Raw genomic sequence first — 27,621 nt, forward strand, 5'->3', positions numbered from 1 at the left:
CCTTTCAAACACAACGTTATTGGGGTACACCGCGTGGAAACAGATACTTTGGGGTATCTCATCCATGCTCACCACATATCCAAAGTTAAACAAGTCCCGTTCCCCAGCATTTGGCCTCAATCCCTCTGAACCCATCCTATCCAGAAACTGATCCGATTACCATTGCAATTTTCTGAATGCAATAGCCTCCTCCACTTCCTCTGGTAGCTCATTCCATACACGCACAACCTTGTGTGTGGGAAATGTGCCTCAGTTCCTTTGTCAATTTCAGAGCACTCACCTTAAACCTATGCTCCCGAGTTTCCAACTCACCCTAGCTTGGGTAAAACACGTAAATACTCAGTTCAAAACCCTTCCATAAAATCATGTCGCAGCCGTTATGCTGCCGGGAAACTTGTCCCAGCCTATTCCACCTCACTCTACAGTCCAAACATTGACCACATCCTTGTCTATATTTTGTCACCAATTTCACGTTTGTTTTTTAAAAATTTTTCAAGATGTCAATTACCCTGGACAACAACGCGCTATTGGAAAAAGAAAGGTGAAACGTAGAATGGCTTCAACTTTCAGTGCTGGATGCCACAGAGCCGCGGCGCCGCCGGCACAGGCTTGTTTCTGTAGTGTAGTGGTCATCACATTCGCCTAACACGCGAAAGGTCCCCAGTTCGAAACTGGGCAGAAACTGCTTTGTTCTTCAATTGCAGCCTTTTACACGGACAAGAACGGAGCTTTCTTGCTTGCTTTCCCATCTGCAAACCTGCCTTCGAAATCGCTCGAACAAATCTGCTCTCTTTGTGAAATGTAATGCAATTCCATTAAATTCGTTTGCAAAGCATTGTAAAGGTTTTCTCCAAGCTGGGTCTGATCATATGCCATTCTGTTTCAGAGTGTAGTTACCGCGTTCTGAATCTTCCACAAAAAGAAATACCGCATTTGCATTCCTTGCGCAGGCGGGCCGGTTCAAAGACAGGGAAGAAGCTGATGAGCTGATGTCACAGTACGCCACGGATTCCTCAACTAGTCTGTCTGACAAATGTACCCCAAAGTCGTCTCTGCAAGGCCTCATTTGGAAGCTGCCTGTCGTTATTCAACGTGCGAGAATTGGCAGCAGAGGTGCTGAATCATGGTTTGGATCAGTTCGCACGTTATAGTGACTCATTCAATCAGCAACAGCAATGAAAGAAATTACACTCTCAGAGGAACCTCTGGACTTGTGATTTCATAGCGTCGCTAGTATTAAGGTGAGCCCCGAGATCTAAGCCATGTTGGAACTGTAACGGAGGAATTGACAGAGAGGCTACAGAATGACATCGCAACCTTTTGGTTTTCTTTAAATCACTGACGAGCAGGAAAATGTAAACGGGAGGGCGAGTGGGAAAGTGAGGCAGTTGCAGCTCTGGTGAAACTCCTTCTTTGTGAGTCACTCAGCAACAAGAGACGTGAAGGTGACTCATGCGGGAGAGCTCTTCACATTGAGAACAAAAAGCAGTCAAGGGCAGTTAGCACCTCTTCCGCAGTGGGGGTGGGGTGAGTAGGAACTTCTGTTACCATGTTCAGAAACTGCCTTTTAAATTGACGTGAGCAGAAACTGCATTTCTAATAAGCATCATGGAGTTTAGCAAAATTTATTGAGTCGCTTCTTGTCGATTCCCACACAGGTTTCCTATTCAGTTGGTATCGATGTGGCTCATGTCCAGGTGTGAACATCCCTGCAGCCAATTGCACGGTTAAGGTAAAAGGCAAGGAAAGTGGCATCTCGAACTGGCCCCGAGGTCAGAGCATCCTCCCAATGTGATCTGTCGTTCTCGGGTTGTAATGCTACCTCCGGTTTTAGGGTGGAGAACATTCTTTGGAACTCTTATTCTGCAAAACAGACACAGTGACTGAAACGATGCTGCACGGTATAATGTGGAACACGGCCTGCTCAGCTTTGTGCATTTTCTCTGTAGTCCGGTGTGTTTTGTGTTCCGTGTAAATGTGGAAGTTGTCCTGTTTCCAGCAATGGGTGAAATCATTCAGCAAAGCAAGAATCGAAATTGAAGTAATGTCAAGCAGCTCATGGTGATTTGACCAAATCATAACCGAACATATATTCTCATGCAGTCAAAGATACATTTCTGGTTGAAAAGAGTCTGAGAAGATAGACTCAGCTTACCATTGATTTTTGCCTGGATTGATGGGATTTCATTATCTGCTGCGAAATTGTCATTGTAGCTGGGCACATCCCAGCAGCTGTGCGAGTCGGAGTGGGACCATGGAACCCTTTTCATGTGACTTAGCATGTGTGGTTATGCAGGAGCACAATCCGAAATGCAAGAAAATGCGCGGCGGCGCGGTCTGGTAGTGTGGCCGAGCGGTCTAAGGCGCTGGATCCAGGTTCCTGTTCTGTACATGGCGAGTTCGAATCCCACCACTGCCATTTCAGCTGGTCAGCTCCTCCGCCGCAGCATCGTTAAAATGCTGCTTCGATCCCCGCTGCGTTGATGTTCCAGGGGTATTTTGTGAAGTCTCTCTGCTGTCATGATGGTGCTCGCCACCCCTGCAGAAAATCGCAAACAGCTCAGCGCTTGGTTTACGTTCCAGGCAAGTTGAGTTTTTACTGGAACCGAATGGAGACTGTTATTTCATCGCTGTTGTGAAACAAAGTCCTGCGCTGAGTCGATTCATCGTTATTTGGCTTTCTGGCGAATGGGAAATTCTTTCCACTGAATATGTTATTGAATTTCTCCCATTTCCTTCATTTCCGTCTTGGAGACACCGGAAGGGAAAGGTAATCTAATCGAGACTGTGATTGGTGAAATTCACTTTTTTATGGCCCATACTTATTATATTCCTTCTTTCTCTCTTTTCAGCATTGTCTGGGAAGTGGTGGTGCACTAAGGCGGCAGTATGTTTGAAAGAGTAGTTTGGAATTGCCCAGTTGTTAGTTGTGAGGTTACTTTATGCCTCATGCCCTCGGACTGTCTCACATTTAGCATTCATGCTTCGCTGTGTCTGAACATGCATTAGGTATGCCAGTTTTGTTTGTGTTCCGTGTTAAATGCTTTCTGTTTGCGATTCGCTCAATACATTACGAGTTAACAGGGCTTCTGAGGTAACTTCCAGCAGCAAAAATCCTCAACTGAGGATCTGGGAAAACTTCACGAAGTATGGTCAGTCACAGCAAAAGTAAGGAAGTCGTTCGTTTCTGCAGTGTTTCACAATACTACCTTTCCCGTGAGCAGTCGAACAGTCTAAATGATTGTGCTACAGACTGCGAAGGCAAGCTCCGCTAAAAAGTAATCCTTTCAAACACAACGTTATTGGGGTACACCGCGTGGAAACAGATACTTTGGGGTATCTCATCCATGCTCACCACATATCCAAAGTTAAACAAGTCCCGTTCCCCAGCATTTGGCCTCAATCCCTCTGAACCCATCCTATCCAGAAACTGATCCGATTACCATTGCAATTTTCTGAATGCAATAGCCTCCTCCACTTCCTCTGGTAGCTCATTCCATACACGCACAACCTTGTGTGTGGGAAATGTGCCTCAGTTCCTTTGTCAATTTCAGAGCACTCACCTTAAACCTATGCTCCCGAGTTTCCAACTCACCCTAGCTTGGGTAAAACACGTAAATACTCAGTTCAAAACCCTTCCATAAAATCATGTCGCAGCCGTTATGCTGCCGGGAAACTTGTCCCAGCCTATTCCACCTCACTCTACAGTCCAAACATTGACCACATCCTTGTCTATATTTTGTCACCAATTTCACGTTTGTTTTTTAAAAATTTTTCAAGATGTCAATTACCCTGGACAACAACGCGCTATTGGAAAAAGAAAGGTGAAACGTAGAATGGCTTCAACTTTCAGTGCTGGATGCCACAGAGCCGCGGCGCCGCCGGCACAGGCTTGTTTCTGTAGTGTAGTGGTCATCACATTCGCCTAACACGCGAAAGGTCCCCAGTTCGAAACTGGGCAGAAACTGCTTTGTTCTTCAATTGCAGCCTTTTACACGGACAAGAACGGAGCTTTCTTGCTTGCTTTCCCATCTGCAAACCTGCCTTCGAAATCGCTCGAACAAATCTGCTCTCTTTGTGAAATGTAATGCAATTCCATTAAATTCGTTTGCAAAGCATTGTAAAGGTTTTCTCCAAGCTGGGTCTGATCATATGCCATTCTGTTTCAGAGTGTAGTTACCGCGTTCTGAATCTTCCACAAAAAGAAATACCGCATTTGCATTCCTTGCGCAGGCGGGCCGGTTCAAAGACAGGGAAGAAGCTGATGAGCTGATGTCACAGTACGCCACGGATTCCTCAACTAGTCTGTCTGACAAATGTACCCCAAAGTCGTCTCTGCAAGGCCTCATTTGGAAGCTGCCTGTCGTTATTCAACGTGCGAGAATTGGCAGCAGAGGTGCTGAATCATGGTTTGGATCAGTTCGCACGTTATAGTGACTCATTCAATCAGCAACAGCAATGAAAGAAATTACACTCTCAGAGGAACCTCTGGACTTGTGATTTCATAGCGTCGCTAGTATTAAGGTGAGCCCCGAGATCTAAGCCATGTTGGAACTGTAACGGAGGAATTGACAGAGAGGCTACAGAATGACATCGCAACCTTTTGGTTTTCTTTAAATCACTGACGAGCAGGAAAATGTAAACGGGAGGGCGAGTGGGAAAGTGAGGCAGTTGCAGCTCTGGTGAAACTCCTTCTTTGTGAGTCACTCAGCAACAAGAGACGTGAAGGTGACTCATGCGGGAGAGCTCTTCACATTGAGAACAAAAAGCAGTCAAGGGCAGTTAGCACCTCTTCCGCAGTGGGGGTGGGGTGAGTAGGAACTTCTGTTACCATGTTCAGAAACTGCCTTTTAAATTGACGTGAGCAGAAACTGCATTTCTAATAAGCATCATGGAGTTTAGCAAAATTTATTGAGTCGCTTCTTGTCGATTCCCACACAGGTTTCCTATTCAGTTGGTATCGATGTGGCTCATGTCCAGGTGTGAACATCCCTGCAGCCAATTGCACGGTTAAGGTAAAAGGCAAGGAAAGTGGCATCTCGAACTGGCCCCGAGGTCAGAGCATCCTCCCAATGTGATCTGTCGTTCTCGGGTTGTAATGCTACCTCCGGTTTTAGGGTGGAGAACATTCTTTGGAACTCTTATTCTGCAAAACAGACACAGTGACTGAAACGATGCTGCACGGTATAATGTGGAACACGGCCTGCTCAGCTTTGTGCATTTTCTCTGTAGTCCGGTGTGTTTTGTGTTCCGTGTAAATGTGGAAGTTGTCCTGTTTCCAGCAATGGGTGAAATCATTCAGCAAAGCAAGAATCGAAATTGAAGTAATGTCAAGCAGCTCATGGTGATTTGACCAAATCATAACCGAACATATATTCTCATGCAGTCAAAGATACATTTCTGGTTGAAAAGAGTCTGAGAAGATAGACTCAGCTTACCATTGATTTTTGCCTGGATTGATGGGATTTCATTATCTGCTGCGAAATTGTCATTGTAGCTGGGCACATCCCAGCAGCTGTGCGAGTCGGAGTGGGACCATGGAACCCTTTTCATGTGACTTAGCATGTGTGGTTATGCAGGAGCACAATCCGAAATGCAAGAAAATGCGCGGCGGCGCGGTCTGGTAGTGTGGCCGAGCGGTCTAAGGCGCTGGATCCAGGTTCCTGTTCTGTACATGGCGAGTTCGAATCCCACCACTGCCATTTCAGCTGGTCAGCTCCTCCGCCGCAGCATCGTTAAAATGCTGCTTCGATCCCCGCTGCGTTGATGTTCCAGGGGTATTTTGTGAAGTCTCTCTGCTGTCATGATGGTGCTCGCCACCCCTGCAGAAAATCGCAAACAGCTCAGCGCTTGGTTTACGTTCCAGGCAAGTTGAGTTTTTACTGGAACCGAATGGAGACTGTTATTTCATCGCTGTTGTGAAACAAAGTCCTGCGCTGAGTCGATTCATCGTTATTTGGCTTTCTGGCGAATGGGAAATTCTTTCCACTGAATATGTTATTGAATTTCTCCCATTTCCTTCATTTCCGTCTTGGAGACACCGGAAGGGAAAGGTAATCTAATCGAGACTGTGATTGGTGAAATTCACTTTTTTATGGCCCATACTTATTATATTCCTTCTTTCTCTCTTTTCAGCATTGTCTGGGAAGTGGTGGTGCACTAAGGCGGCAGTATGTTTGAAAGAGTAGTTTGGAATTGCCCAGTTGTTAGTTGTGAGGTTACTTTATGCCTCATGCCCTCGGACTGTCTCACATTTAGCATTCATGCTTCGCTGTGTCTGAACATGCATTAGGTATGCCAGTTTTGTTTGTGTTCCGTGTTAAATGCTTTCTGTTTGCGATTCGCTCAATACATTACGAGTTAACAGGGCTTCTGAGGTAACTTCCAGCAGCAAAAATCCTCAACTGAGGATCTGGGAAAACTTCACGAAGTATGGTCAGTCACAGCAAAAGTAAGGAAGTCGTTCGTTTCTGCAGTGTTTCACAATACTACCTTTCCCGTGAGCAGTCGAACAGTCTAAATGATTGTGCTACAGACTGCGAAGGCAAGCTCCGCTAAAAAGTAATCCTTTCAAACACAACGTTATTGGGGTACACCGCGTGGAAACAGATACTTTGGGGTATCTCATCCATGCTCACCACATATCCAAAGTTAAACAAGTCCCGTTCCCCAGCATTTGGCCTCAATCCCTCTGAACCCATCCTATCCAGAAACTGATCCGATTACCATTGCAATTTTCTGAATGCAATAGCCTCCTCCACTTCCTCTGGTAGCTCATTCCATACACGCACAACCTTGTGTGTGGGAAATGTGCCTCAGTTCCTTTGTCAATTTCAGAGCACTCACCTTAAACCTATGCTCCCGAGTTTCCAACTCACCCTAGCTTGGGTAAAACACGTAAATACTCAGTTCAAAACCCTTCCATAAAATCATGTCGCAGCCGTTATGCTGCCGGGAAACTTGTCCCAGCCTATTCCACCTCACTCTACAGTCCAAACATTGACCACATCCTTGTCTATATTTTGTCACCAATTTCACGTTTGTTTTTTAAAAATTTTTCAAGATGTCAATTACCCTGGACAACAACGCGCTATTGGAAAAAGAAAGGTGAAACGTAGAATGGCTTCAACTTTCAGTGCTGGATGCCACAGAGCCGCGGCGCCGCCGGCACAGGCTTGTTTCTGTAGTGTAGTGGTCATCACATTCGCCTAACACGCGAAAGGTCCCCAGTTCGAAACTGGGCAGAAACTGCTTTGTTCTTCAATTGCAGCCTTTTACACGGACAAGAACGGAGCTTTCTTGCTTGCTTTCCCATCTGCAAACCTGCCTTCGAAATCGCTCGAACAAATCTGCTCTCTTTGTGAAATGTAATGCAATTCCATTAAATTCGTTTGCAAAGCATTGTAAAGGTTTTCTCCAAGCTGGGTCTGATCATATGCCATTCTGTTTCAGAGTGTAGTTACCGCGTTCTGAATCTTCCACAAAAAGAAATACCGCATTTGCATTCCTTGCGCAGGCGGGCCGGTTCAAAGACAGGGAAGAAGCTGATGAGCTGATGTCACAGTACGCCACGGATTCCTCAACTAGTCTGTCTGACAAATGTACCCCAAAGTCGTCTCTGCAAGGCCTCATTTGGAAGCTGCCTGTCGTTATTCAACGTGCGAGAATTGGCAGCAGAGGTGCTGAATCATGGTTTGGATCAGTTCGCACGTTATAGTGACTCATTCAATCAGCAACAGCAATGAAAGAAATTACACTCTCAGAGGAACCTCTGGACTTGTGATTTCATAGCGTCGCTAGTATTAAGGTGAGCCCCGAGATCTAAGCCATGTTGGAACTGTAACGGAGGAATTGACAGAGAGGCTACAGAATGACATCGCAACCTTTTGGTTTTCTTTAAATCACTGACGAGCAGGAAAATGTAAACGGGAGGGCGAGTGGGAAAGTGAGGCAGTTGCAGCTCTGGTGAAACTCCTTCTTTGTGAGTCACTCAGCAACAAGAGACGTGAAGGTGACTCATGCGGGAGAGCTCTTCACATTGAGAACAAAAAGCAGTCAAGGGCAGTTAGCACCTCTTCCGCAGTGGGGGTGGGGTGAGTAGGAACTTCTGTTACCATGTTCAGAAACTGCCTTTTAAATTGACGTGAGCAGAAACTGCATTTCTAATAAGCATCATGGAGTTTAGCAAAATTTATTGAGTCGCTTCTTGTCGATTCCCACACAGGTTTCCTATTCAGTTGGTATCGATGTGGCTCATGTCCAGGTGTGAACATCCCTGCAGCCAATTGCACGGTTAAGGTAAAAGGCAAGGAAAGTGGCATCTCGAACTGGCCCCGAGGTCAGAGCATCCTCCCAATGTGATCTGTCGTTCTCGGGTTGTAATGCTACCTCCGGTTTTAGGGTGGAGAACATTCTTTGGAACTCTTATTCTGCAAAACAGACACAGTGACTGAAACGATGCTGCACGGTATAATGTGGAACACGGCCTGCTCAGCTTTGTGCATTTTCTCTGTAGTCCGGTGTGTTTTGTGTTCCGTGTAAATGTGGAAGTTGTCCTGTTTCCAGCAATGGGTGAAATCATTCAGCAAAGCAAGAATCGAAATTGAAGTAATGTCAAGCAGCTCATGGTGATTTGACCAAATCATAACCGAACATATATTCTCATGCAGTCAAAGATACATTTCTGGTTGAAAAGAGTCTGAGAAGATAGACTCAGCTTACCATTGATTTTTGCCTGGATTGATGGGATTTCATTATCTGCTGCGAAATTGTCATTGTAGCTGGGCACATCCCAGCAGCTGTGCGAGTCGGAGTGGGACCATGGAACCCTTTTCATGTGACTTAGCATGTGTGGTTATGCAGGAGCACAATCCGAAATGCAAGAAAATGCGCGGCGGCGCGATCTGGTAGCGTGGCCGAGCGGTCTAAGGCGCTGGATCCAGGTTCCTGTTCTGTACATGGCGAGTTCGAATCCCACCACTGCCATTTCAGCTGGTCAGCTCCTCCGCCGCAGCATCGTTAAAATGCTGCTTCGATCCCCGCTGCGTTGATGTTCCAGGGGTATTTTGTGAAGTCTCTCTGCTGTCATGATGGTGCTCGCCACCCCTGCAGAAAATCGCAAACAGCTCAGCGCTTGGTTTACGTTCCAGGCAAGTTGAGTTTTTACTGGAACCGAATGGAGACTGTTATTTCATCGCTGTTGTGAAACAAAGTCCTGCGCTGAGTCGATTCATCGTTATTTGGCTTTCTGGCGAATGGGAAATTCTTTCCACTGAATATGTTATTGAATTTCTCCCATTTCCTTCATTTCCGTCTTGGAGACACCGGAAGGGAAAGGTAATCTAATCGAGACTGTGATTGGTGAAATTCACTTTTTTATGGCCCATACTTATTATATTCCTTCTTTCTCTCTTTTCAGCATTGTCTGGGAAGTGGTGGTGCACTAAGGCGGCAGTATGTTTGAAAGAGTAGTTTGGAATTGCCCAGTTGTTAGTTGTGAGGTTACTTTATGCCTCATGCCCTCGGACTGTCTCACATTTAGCATTCATGCTTCGCTGTGTCTGAACATGCATTAGGTATGCCAGTTTTGTTTGTGTTCCGTGTTAAATGCTTTCTGTTTGCGATTCGCTCAATACATTACGAGTTAACAGGGCTTCTGAGGTAACTTCCAGCAGCAAAAATCCTCAACTGAGGATCTGGGAAAACTTCACGAAGTATGGTCAGTCACAGCAAAAGTAAGGAAGTCGTTCGTTTCTGCAGTGTTTCACAATACTACCTTTCCCGTGAGCAGTCGAACAGTCTAAATGATTGTGCTACAGACTGCGAAGGCAAGCTCCGCTAAAAAGTAATCCTTTCAAACACAACGTTATTGGGGTACACCGCGTGGAAACAGATACTTTGGGGTATCTCATCCATGCTCACCACATATCCAAAGTTAAACAAGTCCCGTTCCCCAGCATTTGGCCTCAATCCCTCTGAACCCATCCTATCCAGAAACTGATCCGATTACCATTGCAATTTTCTGAATGCAATAGCCTCCTCCACTTCCTCTGGTAGCTCATTCCATACACGCACAACCTTGTGTGTGGGAAATGTGCCTCAGTTCCTTTGTCAATTTCAGAGCACTCACCTTAAACCTATGCTCCCGAGTTTCCAACTCACCCTAGCTTGGGTAAAACACGTAAATACTCAGTTCAAAACCCTTCCATAAAATCATGTCGCAGCCGTTATGCTGCCGGGAAACTTGTCCCAGCCTATTCCACCTCACTCTACAGTCCAAACATTGACCACATCCTTGTCTATATTTTGTCACCAATTTCACGTTTGTTTTTTAAAAATTTTTCAAGATGTCAATTACCCTGGACAACAACGCGCTATTGGAAAAAGAAAGGTGAAACGTAGAATGGCTTCAACTTTCAGTGCTGGATGCCACAGAGCCGCGGCGCCGCCGGCACAGGCTTGTTTCTGTAGTGTAGTGGTCATCACATTCGCCTAACACGCGAAAGGTCCCCAGTTCGAAACTGGGCAGAAACTGCTTTGTTCTTCAATTGCAGCCTTTTACACGGACAAGAACGGAGCTTTCTTGCTTGCTTTCCCATCTGCAAACCTGCCTTCGAAATCGCTCGAACAAATCTGCTCTCTTTGTGAAATGTAATGCAATTCCATTAAATTCGTTTGCAAAGCATTGTAAAGGTTTTCTCCAAGCTGGGTCTGATCATATGCCATTCTGTTTCAGAGTGTAGTTACCGCGTTCTGAATCTTCCACAAAAAGAAATACCGCATTTGCATTCCTTGCGCAGGCGGGCCGGTTCAAAGACAGGGAAGAAGCTGATGAGCTGATGTCACAGTACGCCACGGATTCCTCAACTAGTCTGTCTGACAAATGTACCCCAAAGTCGTCTCTGCAAGGCCTCATTTGGAAGCTGCCTGTCGTTATTCAACGTGCGAGAATTGGCAGCAGAGGTGCTGAATCATGGTTTGGATCAGTTCGCACGTTATAGTGACTCATTCAATCAGCAACAGCAATGAAAGAAATTACACTCTCAGAGGAACCTCTGGACTTGTGATTTCATAGCGTCGCTAGTATTAAGGTGAGCCCCGAGATCTAAGCCATGTTGGAACTGTAACGGAGGAATTGACAGAGAGGCTACAGAATGACATCGCAACCTTTTGGTTTTCTTTAAATCACTGACGAGCAGGAAAATGTAAACGGGAGGGCGAGTGGGAAAGTGAGGCAGTTGCAGCTCTGGTGAAACTCCTTCTTTGTGAGTCACTCAGCAACAAGAGACGTGAAGGTGACTCATGCGGGAGAGCTCTTCACATTGAGAACAAAAAGCAGTCAAGGGCAGTTAGCACCTCTTCCGCAGTGGGGGTGGGGTGAGTAGGAACTTCTGTTACCATGTTCAGAAACTGCCTTTTAAATTGACGTGAGCAGAAACTGCATTTCTAATAAGCATCATGGAGTTTAGCAAAATTTATTGAGTCGCTTCTTGTCGATTCCCACACAGGTTTCCTATTCAGTTGGTATCGATGTGGCTCATGTCCAGGTGTGAACATCCCTGCAGCCAATTGCACGGTTAAGGTAAAAGGCAAGGAAAGTGGCATCTCGAACTGGCCCCGAGGTCAGAGCATCCTCCCAATGTGATCTGTCGTTCTCGGGTTGTAATGCTACCTCCGGTTTTAGGGTGGAGAACATTCTTTGGAACTCTTATTCTGCAAAACAGACACAGTGACTGAAACGATGCTGCACGGTATAATGTGGAACACGGCCTGCTCAGCTTTGTGCATTTTCTCTGTAGTCCGGTGTGTTTTGTGTTCCGTGTAAATGTGGAAGTTGTCCTGTTTCCAGCAATGGGTGAAATCATTCAGCAAAGCAAGAATCGAAATTGAAGTAATGTCAAGCAGCTCATGGTGATTTGACCAAATCATAACCGAACATATATTCTCATGCAGTCAAAGATACATTTCTGGTTGAAAAGAGTCTGAGAAGATAGACTCAGCTTACCATTGATTTTTGCCTGGATTGATGGGATTTCATTATCTGCTGCGAAATTGTCATTGTAGCTGGGCACATCCCAGCAGCTGTGCGAGTCGGAGTGGGACCATGGAACCCTTTTCATGTGACTTAGCATGTGTGGTTATGCAGGAGCACAATCCGAAATGCAAGAAAATGCGCGGCGGCGCGATCTGGTAGCGTGGCCGAGCGGTCTAAGGCGCTGGATCCAGGTTCCTGTTCTGTACATGGCGAGTTCGAATCCCACCACTGCCATTTCAGCTGGTCAGCTCCTCCGCCGCAGCATCGTTAAAATGCTGCTTCGATCCCCGCTGCGTTGATGTTCCAGGGGTATTTTGTGAAGTCTCTCTGCTGTCATGATGGTGCTCGCCACCCCTGCAGAAAATCGCAAACAGCTCAGCGCTTGGTTTACGTTCCAGGCAAGTTGAGTTTTTACTGGAACCGAATGGAGACTGTTATTTCATCGCTGTTGTGAAACAAAGTCCTGCGCTGAGTCGATTCATCGTTATTTGGCTTTCTGGCGAATGGGAAATTCTTTCCACTGAATATGTTATTGAATTTCTCCCATTTCCTTCATTTCCGTCTTGGAGACACCGGAAGGGAAAGGTAATCTAATCGAGACTGTGATTGGTGAAATTCACTTTTTTATGGCCCATACTTATTATATTCCTTCTTTCTCTCTTTTCAGCATTGTCTGGGAAGTGGTGGTGCACTAAGGCGGCAGTATGTTTGAAAGAGTAGTTTGGAATTGCCCAGTTGTTAGTTGTGAGGTTACTTTATGCCTCATGCCCTCGGACTGTCTCACATTTAGCATTCATGCTTCGCTGTGTCTGAACATGCATTAGGTATGCCAGTTTTGTTTGTGTTCCGTGTTAAATGCTTTCTGTTTGCGATTCGCTCAATACATTACGAGTTAACAGGGCTTCTGAGGTAACTTCCAGCAGCAAAAATCCTCAACTGAGGATCTGGGAAAACTTCACGAAGTATGGTCAGTCACAGCAAAAGTAAGGAAGTCGTTCGTTTCTGCAGTGTTTCACAATACTACCTTTCCCGTGAGCAGTCGAACAGTCTAAATGATTGTGCTACAGACTGCGAAGGCAAGCTCCGCTAAAAAGTAATCCTTTCAAACACAACGTTATTGGGGTACACCGCGTGGAAACAGATACTTTGGGGTATCTCATCCATGCTCACCACATATCCAAAGTTAAACAAGTCCCGTTCCCCAGCATTTGGCCTCAATCCCTCTGAACCCATCCTATCCAGAAACTGATCCGATTACCATTGCAATTTTCTGAATGCAATAGCCTCCTCCACTTCCTCTGGTAGCTCATTCCATACACGCACAACCTTGTGTGTGGGAAATGTGCCTCAGTTCCTTTGTCAATTTCAGAGCACTCACCTTAAACCTATGCTCCCGAGTTTCCAACTCACCCTAGCTTGGGTAAAACACGTAAATACTCAGTTCAAAACCCTTCCATAAAATCATGTCGCAGCCGTTATGCTGCCGGGAAACTTGTCCCAGCCTATTCCACCTCACTCTACAGTCCAAACATTGACCACATCCTTGTCTATATTTTGTCACCAATTTCACGTTTGTTTTTTAAAAATTTTTCAAGATGTCAATTACCCTGGACAACAACGCGCTATTGGAAAAAGAAAGGTGAAACGTAGAATGGCTTCAACTTTCAGTGCTGGATGCCACAGAGCCGCGGCGCCGCCGGCACAGGCTTGTTTCTGTAGTGTAGTGGTCATCACATTCGCCTAACACGCGAAAGGTCCCCAGTTCGAAACTGGGCAGAAACTGCTTTGTTCTTCAATTGCAGCCTTTTACACGGACAAGAACGGAGCTTTCTTGCTTGCTTTCCCATCTGCAAACCTGCCTTCGAAATCGCTCGAACAAATCTGCTCTCTTTGTGAAATGTAATGCAATTCCATTAAATTCGTTTGCAAAGCATTGTAAAGGTTTTCTCCAAGCTGGGTCTGATCATATGCCATTCTGTTTCAGAGTGTAGTTACCGCGTTCTGAATCTTCCACAAAAAGAAATACCGCATTTGCATTCCTTGCGCAGGCGGGCCGGTTCAAAGACAGGGAAGAAGCTGATGAGCTGATGTCACAGTACGCCACGGATTCCTCAACTAGTCTGTCTGACAAATGTACCCCAAAGTCGTCTCTGCAAGGCCTCATTTGGAAGCTGCCTGTCGTTATTCAACGTGCGAGAATTGGCAGCAGAGGTGCTGAATCATGGTTTGGATCAGTTCGCACGTTATAGTGACTCATTCAATCAGCAACAGCAATGAAAGAAATTACACTCTCAGAGGAACCTCTGGACTTGTGATTTCATAGCGTCGCTAGTATTAAGGTGAGCCCCGAGATCTAAGCCATGTTGGAACTGTAACGGAGGAATTGACAGAGAGGCTACAGAATGACATCGCAACCTTTTGGTTTTCTTTAAATCACTGACGAGCAGGAAAATGTAAACGGGAGGGCGAGTGGGAAAGTGAGGCAGTTGCAGCTCTGGTGAAACTCCTTCTTTGTGAGTCACTCAGCAACAAGAGACGTGAAGGTGACTCATGCGGGAGAGCTCTTCACATTGAGAACAAAAAGCAGTCAAGGGCAGTTAGCACCTCTTCCGCAGTGGGGGTGGGGTGAGTAGGAACTTCTGTTACCATGTTCAGAAACTGCCTTTTAAATTGACGTGAGCAGAAACTGCATTTCTAATAAGCATCATGGAGTTTAGCAAAATTTATTGAGTCGCTTCTTGTCGATTCCCACACAGGTTTCCTATTCAGTTGGTATCGATGTGGCTCATGTCCAGGTGTGAACATCCCTGCAGCCAATTGCACGGTTAAGGTAAAAGGCAAGGAAAGTGGCATCTCGAACTGGCCCCGAGGTCAGAGCATCCTCCCAATGTGATCTGTCGTTCTCGGGTTGTAATGCTACCTCCGGTTTTAGGGTGGAGAACATTCTTTGGAACTCTTATTCTGCAAAACAGACACAGTGACTGAAACGATGCTGCACGGTATAATGTGGAACACGGCCTGCTCAGCTTTGTGCATTTTCTCTGTAGTCCGGTGTGTTTTGTGTTCCGTGTAAATGTGGAAGTTGTCCTGTTTCCAGCAATGGGTGAAATCATTCAGCAAAGCAAGAATCGAAATTGAAGTAATGTCAAGCAGCTCATGGTGATTTGACCAAATCATAACCGAACATATATTCTCATGCAGTCAAAGATACATTTCTGGTTGAAAAGAGTCTGAGAAGATAGACTCAGCTTACCATTGATTTTTGCCTGGATTGATGGGATTTCATTATCTGCTGCGAAATTGTCATTGTAGCTGGGCACATCCCAGCAGCTGTGCGAGTCGGAGTGGGACCATGGAACCCTTTTCATGTGACTTAGCATGTGTGGTTATGCAGGAGCACAATCCGAAATGCAAGAAAATGCGCGGCGGCGCGGTCTGGTAGTGTGGCCGAGCGGTCTAAGGCGCTGGATCCCGGTTCCTGTTCTGTACATGGCGAGTTCGAATCCCACCACTGCCATTTCAGCTGGTCAGCTCCTCCGCCGCAGCATCGTTAAAATGCTGCTTCGATCCCCGCTGCGTTGATGTTCCAGGGGTATTTTGTGAAGTCTCTCTGCTGTCATGATGGTGCTCGCCACCCCTGCAGAAAATCGCAAACAGCTCAGCGCTTGGTTTACGTTCCAGGCAAGTTGAGTTTTTACTGGAACCGAATGGAGACTGTTATTTCATCGCTGTTGTGAAACAAAGTCCTGCGCTGAGTCGATTCATCGTTATTTGGCTTTCTGGCGAATGGGAAATTCTTTCCACTGAATATGTTATTGAATTTCTCCCATTTCCTTCATTTCCGTCTTGGAGACACCGGAAGGGAAAGGTAATCTAATCGAGACTGTGATTGGTGAAATTCACTTTTTTATGGCCCATACTTATTATATTCCTTCTTTCTCTCTTTTCAGCATTGTCTGGGAAGTGGTGGTGCACTAAGGCGGCAGTATGTTTGAAAGAGTAGTTTGGAATTGCCCAGTTGTTAGTTGTGAGGTTACTTTATGCCTCATGCCCTCGGACTGTCTCACATTTAGCATTCATGCTTCGCTGTGTCTGAACATGCATTAGGTATGCCAGTTTTGTTTGTGTTCCGTGTTAAATGCTTTCTGTTTGCGATTCGCTCAATACATTACGAGTTAACAGGGCTTCTGAGGTAACTTCCAGCAGCAAAAATCCTCAACTGAGGATCTGGGAAAACTTCACGAAGTATGGTCAGTCACAGCAAAAGTAAGGAAGTCGTTCGTTTCTGCAGTGTTTCACAATACTACCTTTCCCGTGAGCAGTCGAACAGTCTAAATGATTGTGCTACAGACTGCGAAGGCAAGCTCCGCTAAAAAGTAATCCTTTCAAACACAACGTTATTGGGGTACACCGCGTGGAAACAGATACTTTGGGGTATCTCATCCATGCTCACCACATATCCAAAGTTAAACAAGTCCCGTTCCCCAGCATTTGGCCTCAATCCCTCTGAACCCATCCTATCCAGAAACTGATCCGATTACCATTGCAATTTTCTGAGTGCAATAGCCTCCTCCACTTCCTCTGGTAGCTCATTCCATACACGCACAACCTTGTGTGTGGGAAATGTGCCTCAGTTCCTTTGTCAATTTCAGAGCACTCACCTTAAACCTATGCTCCCGAGTTTCCAACTCACCCTAGCTTGGGTAAAACACGTAAATACTCAGTTCAAAACCCTTCCATAAAATCATGTCGCAGCCGTTATGCTGCCGGGAAACTTGTCCCAGCCTATTCCACCTCACTCTACAGTCCAAACATTGACCACATCCTTGTCTATATTTTGTCACCAATTTCACGTTTGTTTTTTAAAAATTTTTCAAGATGTCAATTACCCTGGACAACAACGCGCTATTGGAAAAAGAAAGGTGAAACGTAGAATGGCTTCAACTTTCAGTGCTCGATGCCACAGAGCCGCGGCGCGGCCGGCACAGGCTTGTTTCTGTAGTGTAGTGGTCATCACATTCGCCTAACACGCGAAAGGTCCCCAGTTCGAAACTGGGCAGAAACTGCTTTGTTCTTCAATTGCAGCCTTTTACACGGACAAGAACGGAGCTTTCTTGCTTGCTTTCCCATCTGCAAACCTGCCTTCGAAATCGCTCGAACAAATCTGCTCTCTTTGTGAAATGTAATGCAATTCCATTAAATTCGTTTGCAAAGCATTGTAAAGGTTTTCTCCAAGCTGGGTCTGATCATATGCCATTCTGTTTCAGAGTGTAGTTACCGCGTTCTGAATCTTCCACAAAAAGCAATACCGCATTTGCATTCCTTGCGCAGGCGGGCCGGTTCAAAGACAGGGAAGAAGCTGATGAGCTGATGTCACAGTACGCCACGGATTCCTCAACTAGTCTGTCTGACAAATGTACCCCAAAGTCGTCTCTGCAAGGCCTCATTTGGAAGCTGCCTGTCGTTATTCAACGTGCGAGAATTGGCAGCAGAGGTGCTGAATCATGGTTTGGATCAGTTCGCACGTTATAGTGACTCATTCAATCAGCAACAGCAATGAAAGAAATTACACTCTCAGAGGAACCTCTGGACTTGTGATTTCATAGCGTCGCTAGTATTAAGGTGAGCCCCGAGATCTAAGCCATGTTGGAACTGTAACGGAGGAATTGACAGAGAGGCTACAGAATGACATCGCAACCTTTTGGTTTTCTTTAAATCACTGACGAGCAGGAAAATGTAAACGGGAGGGCGAGTGGGAAAGTGAGGCAGTTGCAGCTCTGGTGAAACTCCTTCTTTGTGAGTCACTCAGCAACAAGAGACGTGAAGGTGACTCATGCGGGAGAGCTCTTCACATTGAGAACAAAAAGCAGTCAAGGGCAGTTAGCACCTCTTCCGCAGTGGGGGTGGGGTGAGTAGGAACTTCTGTTACCATGTTCAGAAACTGCCTTTTAAATTGACGTGAGCAGAAACTGCATTTCTAATAAGCATCATGGAGTTTAGCAAAATTTATTGAGTCGCTTCTTGTCGATTCCCACACAGGTTTCCTATTCAGTTGGTATCGATGTGGCTCATGTCCAGGTGTGAACATCCCTGCAGCCAATTGCACGGTTAAGGTAAAAGGCAAGGAAAGTGGCATCTCGAACTGGCCCCGAGGTCAGAGCATCCTCCCAATGTGATCTGTCGTTCTCGGGTTGTAATGCTACCTCCGGTTTTAGGGTGGAGAACATTCTTTGGAACTCTTATTCTGCAAAACAGACACAGTGACTGAAACGATGCTGCACGGTATAATGTGGAACACGGCCTGCTCAGCTTTGTGCATTTTCTCTGTAGTCCGGTGTGTTTTGTGTTCCGTGTAAATGTGGAAGTTGTCCTGTTTCCAGCAATGGGTGAAATCATTCAGCAAAGCAAGAATCGAAATTGAAGTAATGTCAAGCAGCTCATGGTGATTTGACCAAATCATAACCGAACATATATTCTCATGCAGTCAAAGATACATTTCTGGTTGAAAAGAGTCTGAGAAGATAGACTCAGCTTACCATTGATTTTTGCCTGGATTGATGGGATTTCATTATCTGCTGCGAAATTGTCATTGTAGCTGGGCACATCCCAGCAGCTGTGCGAGTCGGAGTGGGACCATGGAACCCTTTTCATGTGACTTAGCATGTGTGGTTATGCAGGAGCACAATCCGAAATGCAAGAAAATGCGCGGCGGCGCGGTCTGGTAGTGTGGCCGAGCGGTCTAAGGCGCTGGATCCAGGTTCCTGTTCTGTACATGGCGAGTTCGAATCCCACCACTGCCATTTCAGCTGGTCAGCTCCTCCGCCGCAGCATCGTTAAAATGCTGCTTCGATCCCCGCTGCGTTGACGTTCCAGGGGTATTTTGTGAAGTCTCTCTGCTGTCATGATGGTGCTCGCCACCCCTGCAGAAAATCGCAAACAGCTCAGCGCTTGGTTTACGTTCCAGGCAAGTTGAGTTTTTACTGGAACCGAATGGAGACTGTTATTTCATCGCTGTTGTGAAACAAAGTCCTGCGCTGAGTCGATTCATCGTTATTTGGCTTTCTGGCGAATGGGAAATTCTTTCCACTGAATATGTTATTGAATTTCTCCCATTTCCTTCATTTCCGTCTTGGAGACACCGGAAGGGAAAGGTAATCTAATCGAGACTGTGATTGGTGAAATTCACTTTTTTATGGCCCATACTTATTATATTCCTTCTTTCTCTCTTTTCAGCATTGTCTGGGAAGTGGTGGTGCACTAAGGCGGCAGTATGTTTGAAAGAGTAGTTTGGAATTGCCCAGTTGTTAGTTGTGAGGTTACTTTATGCCTCATGCCCTCGGACTGTCTCACATTTAGCATTCATGCTTCGCTGTGTCTGAACATGCATTAGGTATGCCAGTTTTGTTTGTGTTCCGTGTTAAATGCTTTCTGTTTGCGATTCGCTCAATACATTACGAGTTAACAGGGCTTCTGAGGTAACTTCCAGCAGCAAAAATCCTCAACTGAGGATCTGGGAAAACTTCACGAAGTATGGTCAGTCACAGCAAAAGTAAGGAAGTCGTTCGTTTCTGCAGTGTTTCACAATACTACCTTTCCCGTGAGCAGTCGAACAGTCTAAATGATTGTGCTACAGACTGCGAAGGCAAGCTCCGCTAAAAAGTAATCCTTTCAAACACAACGTTATTGGGGTACACCGCGTGGAAACAGATACTTTGGGGTATCTCATCCATGCTCACCACATATCCAAAGTTAAACAAGTCCCGTTCCCCAGCATTTGGCCTCAATCCCTCTGAACCCATCCTATCCAGAAACTGATCCGATTACCATTGCAATTTTCTGAGTGCAATAGCCTCCTCCACTTCCTCTGGTAGCTCATTCCATACACGCACAACCTTGTGTGTGGGAAATGTGCCTCAGTTCCTTTGTCAATTTCAGAGCACTCACCTTAAACCTATGCTCCCGAGTTTCCAACTCACCCTAGCTTGGGTAAAACACGTAAATACTCAGTTCAAAACCCTTCCATAAAATCATGTCGCAGCCGTTATGCTGCCGGGAAACTTGTCCCAGCCTATTCCACCTCACTCTACAGTCCAAACATTGACCACATCCTTGTCTATATTTTGTCACCAATTTCACGTTTGTTTTTTAAAAATTTTTCAAGATGTCAATTACCCTGGACAACAACGCGCTATTGGAAAAAGAAAGGTGAAACGTAGAATGGCTTCAACTTTCAGTGCTGGATGCCACAGAGCCGCGGCGCGGCCGGCACAGGCTTGTTTCTGTAGTGTAGTGGTCATCACATTCGCCTAACACGCGAAAGGTCCCCAGTTCGAAACTGGGCAGAAACTGCTTTGTTCTTCAATTGCAGCCTTTTACACGGACAAGAACGGAGCTTTCTTGCTTGCTTTCCCATCTGCAAACCTGCCTTCGAAATCGCTCGAACAAATCTGCTCTCTTTGTGAAATGTAATGCAATTCCATTAAATTCGTTTGCAAAGCATTGTAAAGGTTTTCTCCAAGCTGGGTCTGATCATATGCCATTCTGTTTCAGAGTGTAGTTACCGCGTTCTGAATCTTCCACAAAAAGCAATACCGCATTTGCATTCCTTGCGCAGGCGGGCCGGTTCAAAGACAGGGAAGAAGCTGATGAGCTGATGTCACAGTACGCCACGGATTCCTCAACTAGTCTGTCTGACAAATGTACCCCAAAGTCGTCTCTGCAAGGCCTCATTTGGAAGCTGCCTGTCGTTATTCAACGTGCGAGAATTGGCAGCAGAGGTGCTGAATCATGGTTTGGATCAGTTCGCACGTTATAGTGACTCATTCAATCAGCAACAGCAATGAAAGAAATTACACTCTCAGAGGAACCTCTGGACTTGTGATTTCATAGCGTCGCTAGTATTAAGGTGAGCCCCGAGATCTAAGCCATGTTGGAACTGTAACGGAGGAATTGACAGAGAGGCTACAGAATGACATCGCAACCTTTTGGTTTTCTTTAAATCACTGACGAGCAGGAAAATGTAAACGGGAGGGCGAGTGGGAAAGTGAGGCAGTTGCAGCTCTGGTGAAACTCCTTCTTTGTGAGTCACTCAGCAACAAGAGACGTGAAGGTGACTCATGCGGGAGAGCTCTTCACATTGAGAACAAAAAGCAGTCAAGGGCAGTTAGCACCTCTTCCGCAGTGGGGGTGGGGTGAGTAGGAACTTCTGTTACCATGTTCAGAAACTGCCTTTTAAATTGACGTGAGCAGAAACTGCATTTCTAATAAGCATCATGGAGTTTAGCAAAATTTATTGAGTCGCTTCTTGTCGATTCCCACACAGGTTTCCTATTCAGTTGGTATCGATGTGGCTCATGTCCAGGTGTGAACATCCCTGCAGCCAATTGCACGGTTAAGGTAAAAGGCAAGGAAAGTGGCATCTCGAACTGGCCCCGAGGTCAGAGCATCCTCCCAATGTGATCTGTCGTTCTCGGGTTGTAATGCTACCTCCGGTTTTAGGGTGGAGAACATTCTTTGGAACTCTTATTCTGCAAAACAGACACAGTGACTGAAACGATGCTGCACGGTATAATGTGGAACACGGCCTGCTCAGCTTTGTGCATTTTCTCTGTAGTCCGGTGTGTTTTGTGTTCCGTGTAAATGTGAAGTTGTCCTGTTTCCAGCAATGGGTGAAATCATTCAGCAAAGCAAGAATCGAAATTGAAGTAATGTCAAGCAGCTCATGGTGATTTGACCAATCATAACCGAACATATATTCTCATGCAGTCAAAGATACATTTCTGGTTGAAAAGAGTCTGAGAAGATAGACTCAGCTTACCATTGATTTTTGCCTGGATTGATGGGATTTCATTATCTGCTGCGAAATTGTCATTGTAGCTGGGCACATCCCAGCAGCTGTGCGAGTCGGAGTGGGACCATGGAACCCTTTTCATGTGACTTAGCATGTGTGGTTATGCAGGAGCACAATCCGAAATGCAAGAAAATGCGCGGCTGCGCTGTCTGGTAGTGTGGCCGAGCGGTCTAAGGCGCTGGATCCAGGTTCCTGTCCTGTAAGTGGCGAGTTCGAATCCCACCACTGCCATTTCAGCTGGTCAGCTCCTCCGCCGCAGCATCGTTAAAATGCTGCTTCGATCCCCGCTGCGTTGATGTTCCAGGGGTATTTTGTGAAGTCTCTCTGCTGTCATGATGGTGCTCGCCACCCCTGCAGAAAATCGCAAACAGCTCAGCGCTTGGTTTACGTTCCAGGCAAGTTGAGTTTTTACTGGAACCGAATGGAGACTGTTATTTCATCGCTGTTGTGAAACAAAGTCCTGCGCTGAGTCGATTCATCGTTATTTGGCTTTCTGGCGAATGGGAAATTCTTTCCACTGAATATGTTATTGAATTTCTCCCATTTCCTTCATTTCCGTCTTGGAGACACCGGAAGGGAAAGGTAATCTAATCGAGACTGTGATTGGTGAAATTCACTTTTTTATGGCCCATACTTATTATATTCCTTCTTTCTCTCTTTTCAGCATTGTCTGGGAAGTGGTGGTGCACTAAGGCTGCAGTATGTTTGAAAGAGTAGTTTGGAATTGCCCAGTTGTTAGTTGTGAGGTTACTTTATGCCTCATGCCCTCGGACTGTCTCACATTTAGCATTCATGCTTCGCTGTGTCTGAACATGCATTAGGTATGCCAGTTTTGTTTGTGTTCCGTGTTAAATGCTTTCTGTTTGCGATTCGCTCAATACATTACGAGTTAACAGGGCTTCTGAGGTAACTTCCAGCAGCAAAAATCCTCAACTGAGGATCTGGGAAAACTTCACGAAGTATGGTCAGTCACAGCAAAAGTAAGGAAGTCGTTCGTTTCTGCAGTGTTTCACAATACTACCTTTCCCGTGAGCAGTCGAACAGTCTAAATGATTGTGCTACAGACTGCGAAGGCAAGCTCCGCTAAAAAGTAATCCTTTCAAACACAACGTTATTGGGGTACACCGCGTGGAAACAGATACTTTGGGGTATCTCATCCATGCTCACCACATATCCAAAGTTAAACAAGTCCCGTTCCCCAGCATTTGGCCTCAATCCCTCTAACCCATCCTATCCAGAAACTGATCCGATTACCATTGCAATTTTCTGAGTGCAATAGCCTCCTCCACTTCCTCTGGTAGCTCATTCCATACACGCACAACCTTGTGTGTGGGAAATGTGCCTCAGTTCCTTTGTCAATTTCAGAGCACTCACCTTAAACCTATGCTCCCGAGTTTCCAACTCACCCTAGCTTGGGTAAAACACGTAAATACTCAGTTCAAAACCCTTCCATAAAATCATGTCGCAGCCGTTATGCTGCCGGGAAACTTGTCCCAGCCTATTCCACCTCACTCTACAGTCCAAACATTGACCACATCCTTGTCTATATTTTGTCACCAATTTCACGTTTGTTTTTTAAAAATTTTTCAAGATGTCAATTACCCTGGACAACAACGCGCTATTGGAAAAAGAAAGGTGAAACGTAGAATGGCTTCAACTTTCAGTGCTGGATGCCACAGAGCCGCGGCGCGGCCGGCACAGGCTTGTTTCTGTAGTGTAGTGGTCATCACATTCGCCTAACACGCGAAAGGTCCCCAGTTCGAAACTGGGCAGAAACTGCTTTGTTCTTCAATTGCAGCCTTTTACACGGACAAGAACGGAGCTTTCTTGCTTGCTTTCCCATCTGCAAACCTGCCTTCGAAATCGCTCGAACAAATCTGCTCTCTTTGTGAAATGTAATGCAATTCCATTAAATTCGTTTGCAAAGCATTGTAAAGGTTTTCTCCAAGCTGGGTCTGATCATATGCCATTCTGTTTCAGAGTGTAGTTACCGCGTTCTGAATCTTCCACAAAAAGCAATACCGCATTTGCATTCCTTGCGCAGGCGGGCCGGTTCAAAGACAGGGAAGAAGCTGATGAGCTGATGTCACAGTACGCCACGGATTCCTCAACTAGTCTGTCTGACAAATGTACCCCAAAGTCGTCTCTGCAAGGCCTCATTTGGAAGCTGCCTGTCGTTATTCAACGTGCGAGAATTGGCAGCAGAGGTGCTGAATCATGGTTTGGATCAGTTCGCACGTTATAGTGACTCATTCAATCAGCAACAGCAATGAAAGAAATTACACTCTCAGAGGAACCTCTGGACTTGTGATTTCATAGCGTCGCTAGTATTAAGGTGAGCCCCGAGATCTAAGCCATGTTGGAACTGTAACGGAGGAATTGACAGAGAGGCTACAGAATGACATCGCAACCTTTTGGTTTTCTTTAAATCACTGACGAGCAGGAAAATGTAAACGGGAGGGCGAGTGGGAAAGTGAGGCAGTTGCAGCTCTGGTGAAACTCCTTCTTTGTGAGTCACTCAGCAACAAGAGACGTGAAGGTGACTCATGCGGGAGAGCTCTTCACATTGAGAACAAAAAGCAGTCAAGGGCAGTTAGCACCTCTTCCGCAGTGGGGGTGGGGTGAGTAGGAACTTCTGTTACCATGTTCAGAAACTGCCTTTTAAATTGACGTGAGCAGAAACTGCATTTCTAATAAGCATCATGGAGTTTAGCAAAATTTATTGAGTCGCTTCTTGTCGATTCCCACACAGGTTTCCTATTCAGTTGGTATCGATGTGGCTCATGTCCAGGTGTGAACATCCCTGCAGCCAATTGCACGGTTAAGGTAAAAGGCAAGGAAAGTGGCATCTCGAACTGGCCCCGAGGTCAGAGCATCCTCCCAATGTGATCTGTCGTTCTCGGGTTGTAATGCTACCTCCGGTTTTAGGGTGGAGAACATTCTTTGGAACTCTTATTCTGCAAAACAGACACAGTGACTGAAACGATGCTGCACGGTATAATGTGGAACACGGCCTGCTCAGCTTTGTGCATTTTCTCTGTAGTCCGGTGTGTTTTGTGTTCCGTGTAAATGTGGAAGTTGTCCTGTTTCCAGCAATGGGTGAAATCATTCAGCAAAGCAAGAATCGAAATTGAAGTAATGTCAAGCAGCTCATGGTGATTTGACCAAATCATAACCGAACATATATTCTCATGCAGTCAAAGATACATTTCTGGTTGAAAAGAGTCTGAGAAGATAGACTCAGCTTACCATTGATTTTTGCCTGGATTGATGGGATTTCATTATCTGCTGCGAAATTGTCATTGTAGCTGGGCACATCCCAGCAGCTGTGCGAGTCGGAGTGGGACCATGGAACCCTTTTCATGTGACTTAGCATGTGTGGTTATGCAGGAGCACAATCCGAAATGCAAGAAAATGCGCGGCGGCGCGGTCTGGTAGCGTGGCCGAGCGGTCTAAGGCGCTGGATCCAGGTTCCTGTTCTGTACATGGCGAGTTCGAATCCCACCACTGCCATTTCAGCTGGTCAGCTCCTCCGCCGCAGCATCGTTAAAATGCTGCTTCGATCCCCGCTGCGTTGACGTTCCAGGGGTATTTTGTGAAGTCTCTCTGCTGTCATGATGGTGCTCGCCACCCCTGCAGAAAATCGCAAACAGCTCAGCGCTTGGTTTACGTTCCAGGCAAGTTGAGTTTTTACTGGAACCGAATGGAGACTGTTATTTCATCGCTGTTGTGAAACAAAGTCCTGCGCTGAGTCGATTCATCGTTATTTGGCTTTCTGGCGAATGGGAAATTCTTTCCACTGAATATGTTATTGAATTTCTCCCATTTCCTTCATTTCCGTCTTGGAGACACCGGAAGGGAAAGGTAATCTAATCGAGACTGTGATTGGTGAAATTCACTTTTTTATGGCCCATAATTATTATATTCCTTCTTTCTCTCTTTTCAGCATTGTCTGGGAAGTGGTGGTGCACTAAGGCGGCAGTATGTTTGAAAGAGTAGTTTGGAATTGCCCAGTTGTTAGTTGTGAGGTTACTTTATGCCTCATGCCCTCGGACTGTCTCACATTTAGCATTCATGCTTCGCTGTGTCTGAACATGCATTAGGTATGCCAGTTTTGTTTGTGTTCCGTGTTAAATGCTTTCTGTTTGCGATTCGCTCAATACATTACGAGTTAACAGGGCTTCTGAGGTAACTTCCAGCAGCAAAAATCCTCAACTGAGGATCTGGGAAAACTTCACGAAGTATGGTCAGTCACAGCAAAAGTAAGGAAGTCGTTCGTTTCTGCAGTGTTTCACAATACTACCTTTCCCGTGAGCAGTCGAACAGTCTAAATGATTGTGCTACAGACTGCGAAGGCAAGCTCCGCTAAAAAGTAATCCTTTCAAACACAACGTTATTGGGGTACACCGCGTGGAAACAGATACTTTGGGGTATCTCATCCATGCTCACCACATATCCAAAGTTAAACAAGTCCCGTTCCCCAGCATTTGGCCTCAATCCCTCTGAACCCATCCTATCCAGAAACTGATCCGATTACCATTGCAATTTTCTGAGTGCAATAGCCTCCTCCACTTCCTCTGGTAGCTCATTCCATACACGCACAACCTTGTGTGTGGGAAATGTGCCTCAGTTCCTTTGTCAATTTCAGAGCACTCACCTTAAACCTATGCTCCCGAGTTTCCAACTCACCCTAGCTTGGGTAAAACACGTAAATACTCAGTTCAAACCCTTCCATAAAATCATGTCGCAGCCGTTATGCTGCCGGGAAACTTGTCCCAGCCTATTCCACCTCACTCTACAGTCCAAACATTGACCACATCCTTGTCTATATTTTGTCACCAATTTCACGTTTGTTTTTAAAAATTTTTCAAGATGTCAATTACCCTGGACAACAACGCGCTATTGGAAAAAGAAAGGTGAAACGTAGAATGGCTTCAACTTTCAGTGCTGGATGCCACAGAGCCGCGGCGCGGCCGGCACAGGCTTGTTTCTGTAGTGTAGTGGTCATCACATTCGCCTAACACGCGAAAGGTCCCCAGTTCGAAACTGGGCAGAAACTGCTTTGTTCTTCAATTGCAGCCTTTTACACGGACAAGAACGGAGCTTTCTTGCTTGCTTTCCCATCTGCAAACCTGCCTTCGAAATCGCTCGAACAAATCTGCTCTCTTTGTGAAATGTAATGCAATTCCATTAAATTCGTTTGCAAAGCATTGTAAAGGTTTTCTCCAAGCTGGGTCTGATCATATGCCATTCTGTTTCAGAGTGTAGTTACCGCGTTCTGAATCTTCCACAAAAAGCAATACCGCATTTGCATTCCTTGCGCAGGCGGGCCGGTTCAAAGACAGGGAAGAAGCTGATGAGCTGGTGTCACAGTACGCCACGGATTCCTCAACTAGTCTGTCTGACAAATGTACCCCAAAGTCGTCTCTGCAAGGCCTCATTTGGAAGCTGCCTGTCGTTATTCAACGTGCGAGAATTGGCAGCAGAGGTGCTGAATCATGGTTTGGATCAGTTCGCACGTTATAGTGACTCATTCAATCAGCAACAGCAATGAAAGAAATTACACTCTCAGAGGAACCTCTGGACTTGTGATTTCATAGCGTCGCTAGTATTAAGGTGAGCCCCGAGATCTAAGCCATGTTGGAACTGTAACGGAGGAATTGACAGAGAGGCTACAGAATGACATCGCAACCTTTTGGTTTTCTTTAAATCACTGACGAGCAGGAAAATGTAAACG

General features: G+C 45.8%; 9 non-coding genes across 9 annotated transcripts; all 9 read left to right on the forward strand.

Annotated features, from left to right (window-relative positions):
- Window positions 1-611: 611 nt before the first annotated feature.
- Window positions 612-684, forward strand: trnav-aac (transfer RNA valine (anticodon AAC)). The gene has a single exon. It is a non-coding gene; the product is annotated as a tRNA-Val (tRNA).
- A 3,210-nt stretch (window positions 685-3,894) lies between these two features.
- Window positions 3,895-3,967, forward strand: trnav-aac (transfer RNA valine (anticodon AAC)). The gene has a single exon. It is a non-coding gene; the product is annotated as a tRNA-Val (tRNA).
- A 3,210-nt stretch (window positions 3,968-7,177) lies between these two features.
- trnav-aac (transfer RNA valine (anticodon AAC)) lies at window positions 7,178-7,250 on the forward strand. The gene has a single exon. It is a non-coding gene; the product is annotated as a tRNA-Val (tRNA).
- A 3,210-nt stretch (window positions 7,251-10,460) lies between these two features.
- trnav-aac (transfer RNA valine (anticodon AAC)) lies at window positions 10,461-10,533 on the forward strand. The gene has a single exon. It is a non-coding gene; the product is annotated as a tRNA-Val (tRNA).
- A 3,210-nt stretch (window positions 10,534-13,743) lies between these two features.
- On the forward strand, window positions 13,744-13,816 carry trnav-aac (transfer RNA valine (anticodon AAC)). Its single transcript has one exon. It is a non-coding gene; the product is annotated as a tRNA-Val (tRNA).
- Window positions 13,817-17,026: 3,210 nt separating this feature from the next.
- Window positions 17,027-17,099, forward strand: trnav-aac (transfer RNA valine (anticodon AAC)). Its single transcript has one exon. It is a non-coding gene; the product is annotated as a tRNA-Val (tRNA).
- A 3,210-nt stretch (window positions 17,100-20,309) lies between these two features.
- Window positions 20,310-20,382, forward strand: trnav-aac (transfer RNA valine (anticodon AAC)). The gene has a single exon. It is a non-coding gene; the product is annotated as a tRNA-Val (tRNA).
- A 3,207-nt stretch (window positions 20,383-23,589) lies between these two features.
- trnav-aac (transfer RNA valine (anticodon AAC)) lies at window positions 23,590-23,662 on the forward strand. Its single transcript has one exon. It is a non-coding gene; the product is annotated as a tRNA-Val (tRNA).
- Window positions 23,663-26,870: 3,208 nt separating this feature from the next.
- trnav-aac (transfer RNA valine (anticodon AAC)) lies at window positions 26,871-26,943 on the forward strand. Its single transcript has one exon. It is a non-coding gene; the product is annotated as a tRNA-Val (tRNA).
- The last annotated feature ends 678 nt before the right edge of the window (window positions 26,944-27,621 follow it).

The sequence above is a fragment of the Hemiscyllium ocellatum genome (assembly GCF_020745735.1).
Source record: "Hemiscyllium ocellatum isolate sHemOce1 chromosome 17 unlocalized genomic scaffold, sHemOce1.pat.X.cur. SUPER_17_unloc_1, whole genome shotgun sequence".
Taxonomy (NCBI): Eukaryota; Metazoa; Chordata; class Chondrichthyes; order Orectolobiformes; family Hemiscylliidae; genus Hemiscyllium; species Hemiscyllium ocellatum.